Raw genomic sequence first — 6,000 nt, 5'->3', positions numbered from 1 at the left:
CATTAACGTTTCTGGCATCCTTTGTTCCCCAAAGTATTTTTCCTTCCTAGTCTTTAGGGGATTTTAAAGAATTCAAGACCAACCAGCTCCAAGATGCATCAACATTACAAACTTTGATTTGAAGGAAAAAATAAATAGTAAAACATTTGTAAGCATCAATGTGCTAAAAAGCAAAGACCACCTTATCAACTACCCAGAACACCCTAGTTTATGAATAAATAGTAGTTACTCATTTTTCATGAGTGCTGGTAATTAATCATACTCCTGGTTAATGTGAAAGTCAAACATTTACATGAACTGTTCTCCTGGAAATGTGGGAGACTGAAAACATAACTTCATCATTATTTCAGTTTTCATACTTACCAAATTTCCCCAAAAACCACATTTAAACTTGCATGAGCATTTTCTTGACTTCCCCAGTGGGGGGGGGGTTGTGTGTGTGTTTTTGCAGTGTTCAGTTGCAAAAGTAACAATGGTCTGGAGAAATTTATTGGAGAAAGTATCTATTTTCTCTTCAAAATGTAGTGAAGTAGAAGTCCACAGAAATATTTATACTCAAGTACAGTTTTTCAATATTTGTACTTCGTTATTATACACCTCTGCTTTTTTTGTAAGGGTAAATTGCATATTGTGTCTAATGCAACTAACATGATTTGTCAAAACACCTTAACTCCAGCTGTAGCAAAAGCATATTTTTCTAAACCATTTTGGAACTTTATTGCAGCACTCAGTTTGTTTTTGATCTTGTTACTGGTACAAGATCAACAAATGGTTATGAAAGCCACACTATTAAGTGGCATGGATCAATAAGTAATCCATTATTTTATAGAAGGGGATCAAAATTATCATTTTTGCCTATTATTTTGAAGCAAAGCTACAGGTAAAACAAAAACTTAGTGTCATTTAAATTTGTTTTTGTTTTTTTTTACACAAACATTTGGGTCTATTTGTAAAATCAGTTGACTTCAGCATCCCTTGCTGATTAAATGCAAATATAGTGAGTCCAATTATTTTTTTTTCCCCCAAAAAACTTTGTGTTGGTGTGCTCATAACTCCAAAGATATTTAAATATCTTAATATCCTTTATATTCTGGAACTTTCATTTTTATATCCATGTTTAAGGTCCTGTGTGGTTTTATCCCAGATATATGGGGCTCTGAGTTTGGCTCCATGCATAAATTGTTAAATATTAAACCTTATCAGTGGTTGAAATTTAAACCATGTAGGTTTACCAGCTATTATAACTAGCTTAAACAATGTGAATTCCTTAGTGAACCAGCTTCAGCAGAAAGACCATACATAACCTCTGTTGCTCTGAGGGCCTGTCAGTGTAATTGTATTTGACATTTATATATTGTAAATACTGTAGGTTTAGTTATTTAAAAAAGCTTAAATGCCAAAATAATTAGTAAAGACAAGTTACTTGTACATCCTTAAAAAAAAAAAAAAAAAAAAACTGGGTTACAGTGAGACACTTACAATGAAAGTGAATGGAGGCTTTTTTTTTTCTTTTTTTTTTTTTGGAGGGTTTAAAGGCAGAAATGTGATGCGTATAATTCTATAAAAGTACTTTAATTATTTGTAAAATTATCATGCACATTTGTACAGTGGAAGTCAGAAGTTTACATACACTTTGTTAGTATTTGGTAGCATTGCCTTTAAGTAGTTTAACTTGGGTCAAACATTTTGGGTAGCCTTCCACAAGTTTCTCACAATAAGTTGCTGGAACTTTGGCCCATTCCTCCAGACAGAACTGGTGTCAGGTTTGTAGGCCTCCTTGCTCACACACGCTTTGAGTTCTGCCCACAAATTTTCTATCAGACTGAGGTCAGGACTTTGTGATGGCCACTCCAGTACCTTGACTTTGTCCTTAAGCCATTTTGCCACATCTTTGGAGGTATATTTGGGGTCATTGCCATTTGGAAGACCCATTTGTGACCAAGATTTAACTTCCTGGCTGATGTCTTGATGTTGCTTCAATATCCACAATTTTCCTTCCTCATGATGCCATCTATTTTGTAATGTGCACCAGTCCCTCCAGCAGCAAAGCACCCCCACAACATGATACTGCCACCCCCATGCTTTACAGTTGGGATGGTGTTCTTTGCTTGCATGCCTCGCCCTTTTTCTTTTTTCAAACATAACGATGGTCATTGTGGCCAAACAGTTAAATTTTGTTTATTTTTCTCCAAAAAGTAGGATCTTTGTCCCCATGTGCACTTGCAAACTGTAGTCTGCCTTTTTTTTTTTTTTTTTTTTTTTTTTTTTTTTTTTTTAATGGCAGTTTTGGAGCAGTGGCTTCCTTGCTGAGCAGTCTTTCAGGTTATGTCGATATAGGACTAGTTTTGCTGTGGATATAGATACTTGTCTACCTGTTTCCTCCAGCATCTTCACAAGGTCCTTTTGCTGTTGTTCTGGGATTGATTTGCACTTTCTGCACCAAACTACGTTCACCTCTAGGAGACAAAATGCGTCTCCTTCCTGAGCGGTATGATGGCTGCGTGGTCTCATGGGGTTTATACTCTCGTACTATTGTTTGTACAGATGAATGTGATACCTTTTTCAGGTGTTTGAAAATTTCTCCTAAGGATGACCCAGACTTCTGGAGGGCCACTTTTTTTTTTTTTTTTTTTTTTTTTCTCCCTCTCGGAGGTCTTTGCTGATTTCTTTTGATTTCAACATGATGTCGAGCAAAGAGGCACTGAGTTTGAAGGTAGGCCTTAAAATACATCCAAGGTACACCTCCAATTCCGTACATCTCCTATCAGAAGCTAATTGTCTAATGGCTAGATATCATTTTCTAGAATTTTCCAAGCTGCTTAAAGGCACAGTTAACTTGGTGTATGTAAACTTGTTACCCACTGCAATTGTGATGACTGTCTCAGATGCAACTGAGATTCAATCCACGCGTCTTATCACATGGCTTGTTGAGTGCGTTACCATGGAGGCATAGTGCGTGTGGAGATTTCACGCAATTTTCTGCAGCATCCACACACATCTCACCACATGCCCCACCGAGAGCGAGAACCACATAGCAACGACAATGAGGTTACCCCATGTGACTCTACCCTCCCTAGCAACCGGACATTTTGTGACATTTATATATTTTAGCCAGCAGGTGGAGGCAAAAGACAATACTTGTGTGTAATATGAGCCAGTTGGTGACATTGAGTCAGCGTCACTCAGTGTTTACATTCAACAGCACTCCGTGATCGCTTGTATTACTACTACACTACTAAAGTTAAGAAATGGCTTTAAACAACTTCAGCATTAAGGTTCATCACAGCTGAGAGACACAACAGACTGATTAGACAAATTCAAGGTGTTTTTCGTTTTACCGGACTTTCTACATTGGAGAGGACAAAATGGCGGAGGAGACTGCGGTTTCTATAGTGAAAGATTCTGCACTGGCTACCACGAAATAGAGGAATTACCCCGCTTGGACGGCTATTTTTCCACTGAGAAAATAGGATGCATTCCACCAAAATGACATTATCTTCAGAAAGCTGACTTAAATAAACCACACAACATTATAGCTGCATGCCATCACACACACACACACACACACACACACACTCGTCCTTGTTTGTCCAATAACATGTTAGAAACAGCCCAAGCTGTGATACTAGTAGTTCTGAAGTGATGTTTTTGAGAGGCTTGGATGCATCATTTGGTTTGAACCAGCAATGGAAGATTCTGATCCGTGGCACAAGTAGTTCCATGCAAAAATTAGTTCTTTTTTTTTTTGTGAACGTACTCAGTTTTTCCTAATTTTTTTTAAAATTTACTTGTTCATTGAACTGTTGTGTAAGCAATATCACACTCACAATCGTGATACATGTCCCTAAATCGGCACTGCTGTGATTACCTACGGCACTTGGCCTGCTGCCTCATGCCTGCGGCTGAATCACAGCAGTGCTGATGTAGGGCCATATCGCACTCTTGCTCGTGATATTGCTTATATTAAGAAAAGGGAAAATTCAAGTTAAATTCAACTAAATGTATGATAATAGTAAATCATTGGCTTTGAAAAAGAGTTCAGGAAGTGAACATGTATATTTTTAATTATACGCTTATCTACGATGATATCCAGCAACTGTTGTTTGATAGCACCTTTTATTTTAATTGTATCTGCATAATGTTTTATATAACAATTATCTTATATAGGCTACAGTATGATTTCTGACGATGTCATCAGCAGCATTTCCAAAACTCCTTGACTATAGCAAAAAGAGAAGTCCGCGGGAGGCATTTTGAGGGGAAACATTTTCGGCATTAACCACCCTCCCTTTTCCACTTTCCAAGCACTTCACCTTCCCCTTTCATATTGTCTGACTCAACACAGTACATATTTTACGAGTTGGCTATTTCATATGAGTTAGTTTATATGAATTTGTATATAACAATATTGAATAATATTGTTTTATATTCATATGTATCATATGAATTAGCCAAATTTAGAAAAGTCGTATGAATCCTTACGATTTCGCCATGAGAGTGTGTAGTCTGACCTTATAACAATGCATTTGCCGTTGAAATATGCTTTGTTTTAACAACATTTCTAGAAAGTGTGCAAGATGTTGAAATATGGAAATCCCCTCCAAGCTTCTGTCATAGCTATTATTAAAATAACTAACAAAAATGTCCATTGAATTCAGTCAAAGATTTCAAATAGTCAAGAAACCCCATTTAAAAGGCATCATTCTATAACCTAACCTTTTATTTAAAAAATATTAAATGGTTTGCCTTTTTTTTTTTTTTTTTGAAAATACAGGTATATTTGAATTTGACAGTTGCCTGAAAGCATTGTCCCTATCAGCTATTTTTTTTAATACTCATTTTGTTTTTGCAGGTTAAGCATTAGTGCAATGCTGTCACATTTGTGTTCTTGTTTTCATGTCTTTTTTTTTTTTTTTAAAAGATTAGTTACTGTTCAAGTCATGTGGTTCAATGTCATGTTATTCCCTGTTTCAGTGTCAAGTCATGTGATCATCCTGTTTCCCTCCATGTTCAGGTGTCTTGTTTTCATTGGTTTTATTGTCTTGTTAACTCATTATTGGTTCTAGTTTGTCATTGGCTTAAGTTTATTAGTCTTGTTTTATAGTTCTGTCTGTTCATTGGTTGTCTTGTTACATTTGTCCATGTATTTATACCCTCATGTTTGCCATGATCCTTTGTCAGTGTTTGTGTAATGTTGGTTCTATGGTCAAGTTGTTTGTCTGTTATTTCACGTTTGATTTATGGTTTTTGGATTCCACGTGTGTAATAAACTGCACTTGGGTTCTTCACATCTCATCTTTGTTCTCCTGTCATTGCCTTGCCAGCCATAGTTACAAATGCCTAACAAGTGTACAAAATAGCAACCGCAAAAAAAGTATAATCATTTAAATAGTTTAAAAACAATGTTTGTCTCTTGAATGCATGTCATTAGTATTATAAATGTTAAAAACTTGTATTTTGAAAAACTAAAACTTGGAAAACTTCCCAGGTCAAAGTTAAGATGAAGAAGAGGCTGCTCAAATGTGCATGTACTTTTCCCACTGTGTTGAAAGTTATTTATTAAAAAAAAAAATTCACTGCATTTGTTTTTTGTCTTCACATGGTTCATTTGAATATCAATGGTGTAACAATGTTTAATGCTCATGTGAAATTTTTATTAAACAAATTATAATTTAATGGTATAATTTATTGGGTTTAGTCTAATAAGTGGGGTATGTTTTGTGATGCTATTGACACCATCTTTGAAAACACATTTAATTGAATTTGTCACTGGTGTTACAAACATTGCTTCATCCGTGAAGGAAAAAAAAAAAAAAAAATGAAGAGCAAAAGTCAAGTTGTCCTTTTTATTAATAAAAATACAGGTATCAGAATACAATAAAATACTACAAAGAGCAAAAGGGTGCCACTCCTTTCATCTCATACTTAGAATATTACAGGTTCTTACAACATTTTTACCTTTACATTTCTACAAAAAGCTACAATATTGTTTGAAATTTA

This window comes from Myxocyprinus asiaticus, chromosome 8 (genome assembly GCF_019703515.2).
Source record: "Myxocyprinus asiaticus isolate MX2 ecotype Aquarium Trade chromosome 8, UBuf_Myxa_2, whole genome shotgun sequence".
NCBI lineage: Eukaryota > Metazoa > Chordata > Actinopteri > Cypriniformes > Catostomidae > Myxocyprinus > Myxocyprinus asiaticus.
This window is presented reverse-complemented; position numbering follows the sequence as displayed.